Source organism: Cucumis melo, chromosome 10 (genome assembly GCF_025177605.1).
Source record: "Cucumis melo cultivar AY chromosome 10, USDA_Cmelo_AY_1.0, whole genome shotgun sequence".
NCBI lineage: Eukaryota > Viridiplantae > Streptophyta > Magnoliopsida > Cucurbitales > Cucurbitaceae > Cucumis > Cucumis melo.
The window spans coordinates 23,121,543-23,137,912 of NC_066866.1; positions in this window are offsets into that span (position 1 = coordinate 23,121,543).

The following is a 16,370-nucleotide window of genomic DNA, read 5'->3' on the forward strand; positions in this document are numbered from 1 at the left end:
AAGCGATATCTGATTGATTATCAACTTTGAATCACCATAAATTTCTATGAGTGATACTCCGATCTCTAATGCCATTTGAAGGCCAATTATCAAGGCATGATACTCAGCCACATTATTTGAGCACATTTCAGCGAGCGCAAAACTATAAGGCAACATATATTTCTCAGGAGAAATGAGGACAATGCTTGCCCCCGCACTACTTCTTCGCGTCGTGCCATCAAAATACATAGTCAAAGGTTCCATAACTTCTGTGAAGAAAACTTCATCATCTGGCAAGTCTTCACATAACTTCCAATCTGAAGGAATTGGGTGGTCCGCCAAAAAATCTGCCAACTGTTGTCCTTTTATCGCCTTTTGGGAAATATAGATAATGTTGTATTGCTGGAGTAGAACCGCCCATTTGGCTAAGCGTCCAGAGATAATCGGCCTAGATAGAACGTACTTTATAGGGCTGCCTTTGCTACTAGATGAATCGTGAAGGCCTGCATATAATGCCTCAACTTATCTATGGCAAAGAAAAGTGCAAGGCACATTTTCTCAATGGGAGAATAGTTAACTTCAACCCCAACTAAAGTTCTGCTTAGATAGTAGAGAGCACGTTCCTTTCCCTTCTCCTTCTCTTGCGCCAACATTGCGCCTAGAGACTTTTCTTGTGCAACAATGTACAATATTAATGGCTTGTCAGGTATTGGAGCTCCAAATACTGGGGGATTGAGCAAATTTTTCTTTATGATATCAAAAGCATTCTAACAAGCCTCATCCCACACAAAATTTTCTCCTTTTCTCATCAACTTTTGAAAAGGTTGGCACCGACCAGCCAGGTTGGAGATGAACCTTCGAATGTAAGCCAATCGTCCCTGAAGACTTCTTAGGTCATGCAAACTCTTTGGCCTTGGCATCTTCTAAATGGAATTAATCTTGGACTGGTCCATCTCGACACCTCGGTGTCTTACAATGAAGTTGAGAAACTTTCCTGAAGTTACACCGAACGCGCTTTTAAGAGGGTTCATCCTCAATTGATATTTTTGGAAGCGTTCAAACACAACTTTTAGATCCTTCAAATGGTCTTGTCGTCTCTTGGATTTGACCACAAGATCATCAACGTAGCACTCGACATACTTATGTAGCATATCGTCAAACACTTTTTGCATAACACGTTGATAAGTGGCACCAGCATTTTTTAATCCAAAGGGCATCACCTTGTAACAATATATTTCCTTTGGGGTTCTGAAGGCTGTCATTTCTTCATCTGAAAGGACCATTCGTATTTTATTATATCCAGAGGACCCATCCATAAAGGACAGTGCCTCGTGTCCAGTGGTTGTATCAACCATGATTTCTGTGATGGACAAAGAAAAATCATCTTTAGGACATATATTATTCAGGTCACGAAAGTTTACAAAAATGTGAAGCTGCTCGTTCTTTTTTCTGACAGGGAAAATGTTTGCTGTCCATGTTGGATATTTGACCTCGCGAATAAATCCTGCTTCAATCAACTTGTTGACATCAACCTCGATCTGGAGAATAAGCTTTGGTTGAAAACGTTGTTGTGCTTGTTTAATCCGTCGATACCCTGGTTTAATTACGAGATGATGGACTGCTACCTTTGGATCAAGTCTTGGCATCTCCTTGTACGACCAAGCAAAAATGTTTCTTATACTCTGTAAGCAAACTCATGTACTTACCCTCCTCTTCACTAGAGAGAGATGCACTAATGAAAGTTGGGCGTGGTTCTTCTATTGTACCAAGGTTTACCTCTTTCAGCTCATCTACGGTAGATTGGCCACCATCTTCTAGACTCTGTGGGGGCATCTTCTGCGTCTTCTTCAGGGATTTCAATCTCTAATTCCTTAAGAATGGTGATGTGATGACATGAGATTTCACCTTCTCTTTGTTTTGAGTCTTCCTTTTCTGGATTAGTTAGTATAACCTTATGTTTTTTCACCCTCAAGGAACCTTGACTTGTATTGAGAGTAACAAAAGTTTTTCTTTTCTTTTGAGAAGGAACATTGCTACGAATTTCTCTCTCTCCCTTTACCTCGCAAGGAAACTCCTTACCATGGCAACTTTCGACGTCTGTATACTTAATTCGACGCCAGACCGACGAGCGAGATGTTGATTCCTTTACTTTTGTGTCTATGCAAGAACCAGTCTAGACATGTGGGCCTCCATCCACAAGATGATTAAAAATTTGAGGGCGAGGTGTTTGTACATTTTCTTTTTAGCCATGCTTAACCTTTCAAAGGTCGATGGTCTTGTAGTCATCGAGGTCTGACATATACCTTTCTCTTTTTTAAAGGTCATAGTTAGCCTTTGAAAGGCCGATCGTCGATCAAGGTTAGATGTTGACTGATGATCTTTTCTTTCTGCCTCTATTATGCTTAGTCTTTCAAATACTAGGGCGTGTGCAACATGTGGACTAATTCGGTCAAATGTTGAGGTTCTTTGACCGTCACCTTCTTTTTCTTCCATACTATCGACCTCCTTTACAGTTATACAGATCGGCTCTGGTGACTTGTATCCAAGCCCTTTTCTTGACATGGGTATAGCATGTCCTTTCCGTAACAGCTTCTTTTGGGTTGAGGAAAGCTTAGGTTGTTCGTGAATTTTTAAACTTTTAAACTCAATGTGAGTTGTGAAGTCATAACCCACTTTTGCCATCAATTTGTAAGCCTTGATGTCAATCCCGTCTTTCGTTCGCCTTTGTGGCAAGCGCTTTTGTCAGGTCTATCTTTATTTCTTGCTTAGTTATTTTGGTAAGCAGTGTAGTGCAGCTTTCTTTTAGGACTTCAATGTCACCAACTTTCAAGCCTTGTGGGGACTCTATAAATGGTGATTCGCCTTTCTTGCGCCTCGACAGGGGGACATAACGTAAAATCGATAGGTTTGAAGTCTTTTATCATCCATCAAGATCATGCTTTGTGTGGTGCTTGTGGATGCCTCACCCTTTTCAGCATGAAAGGTTCCTGTACTTTTATGTGATTGCCTGCTTACAAGTGATTTTAGTTGTAAATTATCTTCTTTGTTTACAGGAGGTACTCCTACAGACACGACTTCTGGGCTATTATCATTCTTCAAATAAATCTTTGCATCTACAAAGTGAGACTCAACCTCTGAGAATGGGTTGGGGTCGGCTTCAACCTTCTTTACGCCATCTTGATAAAATTTAAAGCACTGATACAATGTCAATGTTACAACTCCATTTCCATGAATCCAAGGACGACGGAGTAACAACTTATAAGTGGTCCTCCAATCTATAACATAAAACAATGCACTAGCCTTCAGGTCACCAATTATGAGTTCTAAGCGTATCATACCTATTACTCTTTGGCTGCCCTGGTTGAAACCTTGAATTACCAGTTTACTATTTGAGAGTTCATCCATTAAGATGCCTAATTGTCTCATAGTCGACTTTGGCATTATGTTGACAGCCGATCCATTATCGATGAGAATTCGATCGACTCTCTGTTCTCGAACACATCTAGAAACATACAAGGGTCTATTATGAAGTTTAGATCCCAACAGTAAATCCTCATCTGAGAAGTCTATAGACATGCAGTAAGGAGTATTCTCGTATGTCGCAGTTGGAGCACTCGAACTTGATGCTGCTAAATTCAACAATGCATTAATAAGGATGGTTTTGGTTTCTTGAGGAAGTGATAACAAATCATCCACATTGAACCTCGATAGGTCTTTTGACACTTCTTCCTCCTCTAATAATCTTAGCGGGATGCTTTCTTCCTCCGTTGCATTAATAGCATGACATGCAACAACTCTTGGGTTTTCATCCTGATGATCACAAAGGAATCTTTTTGGAAAGAAGTCTGCCAAGGTTACTAAGCGCTGAGGTCGAGAGAAATCCTTATCTTCCTCGTGCCTGAGCTTAAGCTTTCGAGTCTTATTCTTTTTCTCATTCTTTTGAGCCTCATTCCCTCTTCTATAATTTCTGTAGAAGCGAGACTCTTTTTGGATCGGAGTTGACTTCCTTTTCTTTTGGTGGGTCACAACGATCCACCCTTCATCGTCTTCTTCAATCTATCTTTCTTTTTCTTGAGAATCCTCAGGTGCAACTTCCTAATGGAATTGGACCACTACAGGCTTGAAGGTTCCGAACTGGACCAAGCTTTCCCTTTGCTCAAAAATCAATCTTGACGAAAGAGCCTCTGACATTATCGTTACTGCAGCATGGTTTGTTTGAGCTACCTCCTCCAAGTCTAGCTCGATCTTTTTTTCACGAGCTAACCTTAGAATTAGCTCTTTCAACACGAAACATTTCTCTACTGGGTGACTGATGACTCGATGATACTTGCAGTAGTTGGGATCGTCCACCTTTTCTGCTTGCTCAGGTCGTTTACATTCTGGCAGTTGGATCAACTACTTCTCCAATAGTTGCTCTAGCATGTCAGCAATATCTGAATCAGGAAATGGGTAAACTTTTTCCTGACTTTCTCTTAAAGTCAGACGTCGTCTCTTGCTTTCATTGTTCTTCTTTTCAGCTCTCCCTTCTTTTCTTTTAGAGAACTTCAGTGGGGTCGTGTTTACAAACATAGATTCTTTCACAGTGTTCTTCATTACCTTTTTGGCACTCTTCGTCTCATTCTTATCTGCTGGTGATGCTCAATTCCATATCATGAGCGCGAGTTGCTAACTCTTCAAATGTGCATCGCTTTATTCCTCGTAAAATGTAGAGGAGTCCCCAATGCATGCCTTGGGTGCACATTTCTACAGCTAACAGTTCAGTGAGTCGATCTTTGCAGTCAAGTCTTAGAGCTCTCCATCGGTTTATGTAATCGATGACTAGCTCTCCCTTCCGCTGTTTGGTGTTTGTAAGCTCTATCATGCTTACGGTACGTCTGGTGCTATAGAAACGGCTGAAGAACTCCTTTTCTAACTGTTCCCAGATATCAATGACTTCTGGCTTCAGATCAGTGTACCACTCAAAGGCATTTCCTTTCAAGCTTCGAACGAATTTCTTGACAAGCTAGTCTCCTCTTGATCCTGCATCCTCACATGTTTCAATGAAGTGGGCAATATGCTGCTTTAGGTTGCCATTTCCATCGAATTGCTGGAATTTTGGAGGTGGGTACCCAAGTGGTATTCTTAAGTTATCGATTCTCTTGGTGTACGGCTTAGAGTACATGAAAGTAGTTTACGGTGGTCCTCCATACTGAGCTCTAATGGAATTCGCGATCATATCCTGTAGCTATTGAACTGAAAGAGAAGCATCCGAGACTGATTATTGTTGTGGTTGGTTTTCCTACACCACATTCTTCCCTTTATCAGTCACTTTAACAACAGGAGTTTGACTTGACTCAGCGGTTTCACAAGTCCGCATCTGCTCTCAGAGAGCTATGATTTCATGATCTCGTTCCTCCACAACCTTCATCAGGAAGTTAACTTTCCTTTCCATCTCTACCATGGCAGTCTCAGTCGTTATATCAGCCATCATGACAGACATCAGGTTAGGGTGTGCTTCTTTCTTTGACTTGCTAGAGGCAGAATCAGAATTATCATACAAAAGATTTTCTTTGAGGACAATCCCAGCTTTGGGAGACTCCATCAATTGCTTGAGAATGCTTTGAGCGACGTTAGAACCTTGATCCTGCTCTAGAGTGATTCCCTTAGAACGAATGCGGGTGATGGGTCCTGTGTAAGTGTCACTTGCAACAGAAGAGTTAGATGCAGCCTTCTTTGATGTCATTGATTTTCTTGTAAATTTGAATGACGAGAGAGAGATGAGAGGTATAGATGTCCCACCAGACGTGCCAATTTGTTTACACGAGATTTCCACAGAAATTTGGTTCGTAGAGTTGAACTTGTGTTGATGTTGTATTTATATGTATTTGATGCGATGTGGTTCGATCTCTAGAATTTGATCCTCTGATTCTCTCTTGGCTGGATGCTTATGCTTGATTTAAGGAAGCGAAGCACGTGATGTTCTTGAAGTTGGAGTCTTGGAAGAAAGCTAGTATCTGAAGAAAGCTTGTATCTTCAAAGGAGCTTCAATCTTCAAGGGTGTTCGACTTTAGGAGTTGAAGAGTCTTCTATCTCTTGGGAGAATTCTCTCTAGACCTTCTGAAGTTAAAAATTTCTCTCCCTCACAAATGAAGAGAACTCTCTATTTATAGAGTCTCCTGGTGCACTTTTATGGACTTGAGCCTGGTTTGGTCCATGGACCATACCCATAGGCTCAATCACATGGATTTGGGTCACATTTTATTTTGGGCTAAATTACGCTTATTTTTTGGGCTCAATTGAATTTTATTCTAAGTAAATAATATTTAATTGAACCAAAATAATTAATTTGATCCAATTGTCATAATAAAGACACGTGACATCATTAGAATTGTCCAATTTGTCTTCAAATTTAATTTGGGACGACACATGCCAATTTTTAATTAATCCCAAAAATAATTATTTTAGTAAATGATGTGGCAATTTGTGATTGGTTCCAAGATTTCTTATTCAACAATCTGATTCACAAGTCGATAAGAAGTTCCATTCTATAATATACAATGAAAGAAAATATGATCATATTTATATTGCATCCGACAATTTGGAAACTATAGGAATAAAATTCATACTGACCTTCACTTTTGTCAAAGCCCCAATCGATGCACAAACATCTTTATTCTCGTCACCAACCTTCACTGCACATAAGTGTTAATTGATCAGATATTTAATAATTGAAAAAATAACGTTTGAGTAAAAAAAATAAAAGTAAATGCCTTTTATCTTATCTTGTTTTTCTATTGTCAAGTCCTCTATTTCAACTTCTTCTAAAACTTGTCTATTTTCTTCTTCCGCATCATGGTCATTTGCATCATCTGACGTGTCAAAGCTTTTAGAAGCTATTTAACTCTTGATCTTGCTCTCGTCAGTTTCTCCCTTTGTGGCCACTTCAGGAACCCTCCTATGGTTCATTAACTTTGCTTCCAATTCTAAGATACGAGCAACCATTCTCGCTCGCTCACTCTTTAGCATAATCTTCTTCTTTATTGACCTTCTTTCGTTTCTCTCTTGCAATGTGGAAGTATTTACTCGATGTGACATATTGACCCACCCCTCGAATCCTTCCCAATGGATCATTCCCTCCGATGACTTGCGATAGTATGTCATAAGTTACGTTGTCTATTGAATGAGTAGCACGTTTTGAAATAAGTAGGTTGTTCTATCATGGAAAGGTTATATCATGGAAAGGTTATAGTATTTTTAGTAAGTACAAAAAAAAAACACCCTTATAAGAGGAAAGTACTTACGATTTTATTGGCCACCTCCTTTGTGTCTATATCCGGAATCTCTCCATCTTTAGTAGTTCGTGCTTTCTTTCATACTAAAGCACGATCAATTAACCCACCACTAGATGTGCTTGCTTTTTGAAAAAGGAAAGAACATTATGATTAGTTATAACGCATTAAATGTTGCATTATTCGAAGTCATATATACTATTCCTTGCGTACCATCTCTTCGGCAAGGTTTGCATAACCTTTTTGTAACATTCGGTGGTTGTACTTGTTGTTCTTTCTCCACTCATGACCCTTGTTGCTAACCATCTTCACACATAAACTACATTTTAGTATAATTACTGTCATATACGAATGAAGGGAATGGTGATTATAGTTACCTCAAATTGTTCGGTTAATCTAGAAGCGACAAATATGTCCCAATGCTCACAATCGATGAAAGAGTATTCTATTGGTGGGTTTTTTAATTTCTCCAAATATTCCTTATATGGTAATACATGCTTTATAGTTACCGACAACTTGAAGTTTCGAAAACATACACTCACGTTTTGTAAAATACTTTTTTTGGATATGGGGTCTACTACAAAGCCACCCTATTACATGACATTATATAATGAACGTTAGTGACAAAATACGAACAACGAAACCCTAAACCCTAACTAAGGATGAGAAAATTACCTCGATTAGTTCATAAATTTTATCTTTGAGCTCCGTAGATACATCCTTCCAGGATTGGTAACTGATCGGAACATGAACTCGCACGGTTGTTCCAATGAAACTCTTTAACTTGGTTGCGCTTTCACCAATGGACTGATCGAGCTCATTGTATTCAACCACTCTCTTGTGTCCATCACAACTAACCGTGTGATCTCAGACATCCCCAGGTCCACGTGTACCTTTACCTTTATTAATGACTCCCTCGATACTCGGTACGCTCGAGCAACCAGCTTCCAATCTAGCTTGTTTTCTAAGTGTCATTGTTTGAAAAGTGATGGTCCACTTGCATGAAATGACACATAATTTTCAGTATAGTACACTATCCATCAACATATCAATTATTTAGACGAAATGAAAATGAAAAGTAATAATCATAAACAACAATAATCCATTAGTGAGATCCATCAGAAAGTTGACAGAACATATAAATCAACATACATGAAGATTTGATAAGTTTATTACAAGACGTAAAAGAAAATTGTTTACAACTATCACTAATCGCTCAATGGAAAGACTAAAAAACGAAGATAAAACTGCCAAGTAGAAACAATTAACACCAACACGAGGCTTACATTGAAACCCAAGAATCAGGAAAAAAATCACAATATATTAGTTTTTATTATTTTTCCGATGAATGAATACAATAGGTACAAATGGAGAGAGTAAATAGAATACTATATGAGTAAGAAACAAAAAGATTTATGACATAAAATCTTCCATTTTATTCTTTCAAAAAATACTTTATGGACCAAAACCCACTAATTCTAACATGAACATCAAAATTGAAGATTTGGTCTTCCAGCCTTGAATTAAAAGTGTCCTGCAAAGAAAGAAACAATAACATTATTTATTAGGCTTAAAATGAATGTTTTTCAATGACTAGAATGAATGATGGGAAACTTTGGAGGACCCTAATATATGGGACCAAATGTTTATGTGTTTACCCAAGCGCCTTCACAGTCGACCCTGATATATGGGATCTCTTCATCTTCTCTAGTCATGCCTGCTGGACATTCTAAAATGCTGAACAATGAAAGGATGTATCACCTAGCTCGTCGTTGTACAATTTTCAACAAAATCTTTTTCTTGTGGCTTCACAATGATGGATCATCTGCCATCACTGGGATCCTTAACATAGAATACTTGTCTTGCTTGTGATGCTAATATGAATGAATCTGAATAGTGACCTATACGATTGAGGTCAACTAGTGTGAATCCAAGATCGTCTACTCGTACTCCATTTTTAGTATCGATCAAGTCACATCTGAACAGTGTAACCTTAAAAGTGTTGTAACTGACTTCCTATATTCCTTGAGTCACACCATAGAAGGACATATCAGCAATTATCGGGTTTTTGTCTTTGGTACTAGCCACATGCATTGTTGATGCAACGAACATAACCCCACTATGTTGAATCGTTCTAGTGTTATCACGGGCTTTGTGTTGTAGCAAACTCCATTGACTTTATATCCCTCATATATCATTACAACGAGATGTGGGTCATGTGCAATCCATCTGATTGTCGTGCTCACGACTTGACCTTCCTGGATTTCACGCATCACCTATTATGGCGACCATAATTAGTCACGATTGTTCATACTTTCTATTATGTGTCAATAACATGAAAGTACATTTAAACATCATACCTCGTCTCGTATTCAGTTAGGGAATGATCGATTGTGCTCATCTCGCAACCATTTCTCATTTCTTGCCCTTCGTGGGTTAAAAGATTTCAAGATTTTCATATGTCGTCTATGTAAGGCCAGTCGAGATCAAAGTAGTGAGTACCATTTATTTAAAAGAATGTATATAAGAGAAAAATGTCATGTCAACGGTAATGAATCGTACTCTCCGTATGGCTGAACTTCTTCAATGTTTTCTAGTATATATAGATTAGCTTGTTTTAGTAGAACTTGACTAGGTGTAACAGATGATCCACCAGATAACGGTATTTCGATCCAACCTTCCTCTCGAGATTTAAATGAACCTAGTCCAATGGGGTCAAGCCCAGATAGAAACTCAGAAATAAATTCAACAGCTTCCTCACATATGTGTGCTTCTGCGATCGACCCTTCTGAACGATTTCTATTACGGACATAACTTTTCAGCACTTTCATATATCTTTCGAATGGGTACATCCACCGTAGGTATATGGGTCCACAAAGTTTTGCCTCTCGCACAAGGTGGACGCATAGATGTACCATAATGGTGAAAAATGATGGTGGAAAGTACTTTTCAGGCAAACATAATGTTTCAACAACGTCTTGCTGCAATTTATCTAGATCTAATATTCGCAAAGTTTTGGAGCAAATAGCGTTGAAAAAGAACAAAATCTAGTGATAGCCACTCAAATATTGCTAGGTAAAACTCCATGTATTGCAATTGGGAGAAGTTGTTGCATTAGAACATGTCAATCATGTGATTTAAGACCATAGAGCGTTAGGTTCTTTAAAGATACCAGACTTCTAAAATTCGACGATTAACCTTCTGGAACCTTAAGATAAAACAAAGTTCTGCAAATAGAGACCTTCTCCTCTCTTGACAATGTATAAAATGTTGCAAGTATGTAAGTCCTACTTCCATCGGACACAGGGGCCAACTCGGGTTGAATATTCATTTCTACCAAATCAAGTCTAGAACTCTATCGATCCTTACTCTTCCCTGGTATGTCAAGTAGTGTACCAATTATATTCATCAATATATTCTTCTCAATATGCATAACATCAAGACAGTGTCTTACATGCAATTTTTTCCAGTATGCTAACTTATAGAATGTAGAAATCCTCTTCCAGTAGTCGTTTGGAATATCTTCATTCAACCTCCTACTAGACCTTTTACCGTTGGAAAGGTCTTATCCTTAAGTCTATTATAGATTGTCTCGCTTGATAAAGGGAGAGGAGGTATCCTGTGCTCCTAATTACCATCAAATGCTTTCTTTTGTCTCCTATAAGGGTGATGATTTGGTAAGTATTTTCTATGTCCCATGTATGCATTTTTCTTCCCATGTGGTAGTCTTATAGAAGAAGTCTCTTTCCCACATATTGGACAAGCCTTATACCTCTTCACGCTACACCCACACAGGTTATCATATGCAAGAAAATCATTGATAGTCCACAGTAAAATAGCTCGCAGGGTGAAAATTTCTTTTTTATGTGCATCAAAACACTGAACACCTTCTTCACACATAAGTTTGAGATCATCAATCAAAGGTTCTAGGTAGACATTTATGTCGTATCCTGGTTGCTTAGGTCCCGAGATTAACATAGTTAACATCAAATACTTCCTCCTCATACATAGCCACGGTGGAAGGTTGTATATTGTACCAATCACAGGCCAACAACTATATTTCGTTGATAAATCTTCGTATGGATTGATGCCATCTGTGGACAACCCCAAGTGGAGATTTCTCGGTTCGGACCCAAAATATGGCCATAAATAGTCTACCAACTTCCAAGATGGAGTATCAGCTAGATGCCTTAACACACCATCTACTTTCCTGTCATTTGTATGCCAACACAAGTTCTTTATATGTTTAGAGTTCTTGAATATTCTTAAGAGCCTCAGAACAATTGGAAAATACCATGGCTATTTAGCTGCAACTCTCTTAATCTCTTCATTTGAGTTCTTACTTGTCTTCCACCTCGAAATGTTACATTTAAGACACCTAGTGATGTCTGCCAAATCTTTTCTATACAAGCAGCAATCGTTTGGGCATGCATCTATTTTTTGATAACTAAGGCCCAATGCAGTAAGTGTTTTTTTTTTTTTTTTTTTTTTGCTTAATACATGGGACATTTCATTATTTTCAGGCAAGAACTCGCTAATCATTGCCAATAGTTCGGAGAAACTAGCATTACTCCATCCAAATCTAACCTTTAGGTTGTATAGCCTAACTAATGCTGATAACTTTGTGAATCTTTTACAACTAGGAAATAGAGACTTCTTTGCATCATTGAACATATTGTCAAACATATTAGGTACTTCAAAAAACTGATCGCAGACATTTTGAACCATATTTAACACATAAAATAAATCATCGTCGATCATTTATTCGTTCGTATAAGACTGTCAATTACATGAAGTCTTTGATGTCAAAGATTCGCCATGCCAAAACCATATCTTATAGCTTTGATCGATCCCATTGGCATATAGATGATATCTTACTATTGATTCATCCTGCGGCAAACGGTTCCCACATTTCAAACATGGACACCTAATAGTACTGGAACCTTTGACATTACGAAAACCAAATTGAATGAATGCTTCCAGTCCCAATTCATAGTCCCTAGACATCCTATTCTTTCATCATCCATGATTTGTCCATTAGACAATATTACACGGTTTATATATCTCAGAAGTTAGGACTTAGTCAAACCTATTTGCAATCAAAGAAACAAGATACTTAGGTTATATAGTAGTTTTGTTTTGGTACCACCCTAAACCGAATTAAAGAACAAAGCTCTTATTCACCAAGCAAACAGTAAGTAATAGAGACAACATACATTTTCTCACTCACAGCATAGAACAACAAAAAATTTTCAAGAGAAGCATAACGTTAAATAACGTATAGCATACCTCAATCACAATGCATAAGACAAAAGTCAAAGATCTAGATATTATCCATTCTATATTAGTTATGGCTCACTTACTTTTTCTTTACAAATCTAATATCAAAGAGGTTCCGTAGATTTCCACCCTCATAGTCATATATTATAATACGTTTTGGATTCATAAATGAGCCCTCAAAGAACTAAACAGTGTTGAACGTATCTATCATCATAATCGTAGGCACAAAACAAACAACGGGATGCAAAAAGTGGAAACACAAAATACATATGAACAAATTTCCATCTGTTATGCACCATGAAAATTTTACAGATCGATGATAAGATAAAAAGGGAATTCATCTGATCTCTATGAGAATGAAAGAACCGTCATTTCCTTAAGAGGGTACAGCTAAGAAACAAAGAAAACAAAGATAAAAATCATATCAAAGTTGATATCTTATAAGTACATAACAAATGCTAACAAAATAAGTCATTCAAAATAGTTGTTCTAAACAAAAGTACAATAAATTCCAATCATCCACAACCTCATGAGATAATAATGCTCTTAGTAAGAACAAAAGTTGATGTCAGAACTCAGGAGAATAAGGGTTGATCGAGAGAAACCTAAATGTCAAGCCAAAAATAACACTAGAAAGGAAAAGGATCGATTATCGGTGCATCATGCAAAAATTTGAGTGTCGAATAGACATGCCCAGGCTAGATTTAGACACTCTCATTCGTATTCACAAAAAGCATAGTTAACTAAAATTAAACATCGCACAATTTCTCAATTATATGAGAAGCATCTAAAACGATAGTAAATCCATGGTCTTAGATAAGAAATGAAATAGAAAACCAATCCATGCATTGTTGTACACACCAGTTATTGCCTAATTAAAATAATGTGAGTGTATGTAAAAAAAATTCCATACATGATATAAAAAATCCATGGTCTCGATATAAGATCATAAAATTGAACTTCTAATTCAAGAAATTAAACAAACATTCAATCTAAAGCATCTGCCAATCCTTTGTCATTAAACAAGATTAGGGCATAATACCTTTACTCATTATGCATCAAATGCTCATTAAATTTGCCATAAATTTGACATTTAGCTAAAAAGAAACAGTAAATATCACTTTTTTAAGGAAAGAAATCATCTAGAAAGAAACGGCACAGAATTGTAAAAAATGAACTTCAAATTCAAGAAACAAACAATTAACCATAGGCAATTATATGAGAAGCATCTACACAATTTCACAATTTCCCAATTACACATTTCTTATCTGAGATAAATTTCCCAATTAACACTACACAGTTCAATCAACCCATTTTCCATAATGTAGAAGAAGAACCTCTCAAAAAATCCATTGACATGGAGGCTAAAGCATTGTATTCTTGACAATATATCAATACATATAATCAAATTGATTTGACCCAATTAATAAGAAAATACAGCATACAATTACAATGGTATAAGCCACTTAAACCTCTGACCTTTTAGATAACATACGAGATTTAAAATAGATAAACATGCTACGATCATTGGAAAGAAATAGTGAGAAAACAGGTTAAATCCTCAAAAAACTAAAAACTAAATGACTATCAAATTGAACCTAAATAATAAACGAAAAGTAGCCAACAGTCAATACCATCTTTTTCTCAAAGATAAGCACTGATTCTAGAACCATAAATACATATCGCATAAGAAAAATGACATGAAGCAATCCAACCTCAAACAATCTTCATACCATTATGTTCACATTGTAGTTTGTTTGTTTGTTTTTTCCTTAAATTTCTTTTCCAACAAATAGTTTATACTTTATCCTCACATTATTCTAGTTTTCACGAATATGATAGCTAATGTTCAACACTTTTTAAGCAACCAATATCGATCAAGCTAATCACTGTATCAAAGATACTAGTACAAGAGCAAGATTAGATTCGTAAATAGTTTTTTAAGGAAGTTCAAATAATAAATAGTTTTTGTGCATGTGTTAAGATCTTTTGCTTATAAACATTAACTCATTAATGGAGATAGAGTGTTCTATTCGGTCGAGGGTTATGAAAAAAAAAAGGAAAAAGATTTGTGGTTTTCCTAATCCAAGTATAATTTCATAAGGTGAAAACATTCTATCCACTTGATATGGATTGAACTCTCCTTTGCAGATCGAAGGCTTGAATCTTCGGGTGAAAGCAACTTACACAGAACCAAAGATTCCTCAAAGTTACCAGATGATATTAATTTTACTATCTACAAAATAGAAAAAATGGTTACTTACGTGTATGTGGCATTGTAGTTGAAGGAATGGAATTCCTAAAGCGGAAGCGTATGAACGCATTGCAAGTGAAATTCAATTTATGAAACCAATAAATTCAAAGAAAAATAATAAACATGCTTCTCATGGAGGAAAAGGTGAAAATAAACTAACCTTTGTAGAATCAATTCTTCTTCCAAGCTTCAAGACACCACAAAATCTTCCTTGTTATTCTCCAAGTAAAGAAGCATAGAGAGTTGTGGGCTTCTGTAATTTTGGTGAGGGAAGAAATTTTTTTAAGAGAATTTTGTTTCCTTTGGAATACAGAGAGATCATAAGATTGTCCTTCTTTTTTCTTTTTAAAACAAATCTTAACCATGGAGCAAAATAACTTCCCCTTCTTTCTCACGTAGAATAACTACCAAGGGAGTTATTCATTCTATTTAATATATATATATATATTAATTAAATAAAATAAAATCAATATAAATTTAATTAATATATATTATATCTCATATAATATAAAATCAATATAAATTTAATTAAAATATATTATATCTCATATAATATAAACTTTATATTATATCATATATAATATAACCAATGGTTTAGATCTCTCATATAATCTATAGTTCTAATATGAATCGAATTCAATTTTAACCTATAGTTTATTTATGAATCTTATTCATATTACTATTATTATTTGAATCATATTCAAATATTAACTTCTCTCATAAAAACTTTACATTATAATGTATCAAATACATTATATTAATTGTATCATATACAATTTATTCCCTTTAATCAATTGAACAATTCAAATTAAACCAAAATAAATTTGATTCTCATTTATCCTTATTGAGCTAACAAGGGGACCTTATGGACCTACAGATTGAAGCTCCAATGAAATGAGATTAATTAATTAAACTCTTTAATTAAATTAATCTCTATTCATTAACCATTAGTCATTCCACTAAAGACTAATAGTTGCACTCTTCTTACTGTAGATATATTTTTGTGTCCATTAGATATAACCAATCAACAGTGCAATGACCCTTCACAAATTGCTTGTAAGTACAGATAGGCCAAAAATTACCATTTTGCCCATGTAGTTACATCTAACTCCTTAAGTACCACTGATTCCTCTAATGAACAACAATTATAGTCCTACTATAACTGAACTCCTCTCAGGTCAATAGAGAGGGTGTGGCGCCACATTGTTCAAGCCCTGAAATCAATCCTTAAGAGAGCAATTTCTCTACTTACTCTATCTATAGAGAATGAGTGAATTCCTTCTTGTGTAGCTGTGTTCCCAACTCCCCAATCAGACGAATCCCCAAAATGGTAGGCATATTGAGTCAACTACATAGGCCACTCTCACCCATACAAATCAAAGGATCGCCTTCATAGGCAGACATTCACAACTCACTCAGGATTCAGGTCAAGTCACCTATAGTCATCCTAGTGAAATGTAGTCTCAACTAGATAAGAGAGACTATTCATTTCATGGTCCAGTCTTATACAAACTCTTTGTATAGAATACCCCCGCTCTAATGTCTCGACATGAATGATTAGGATCAAATCATTTGTAGCACTTTAGAAC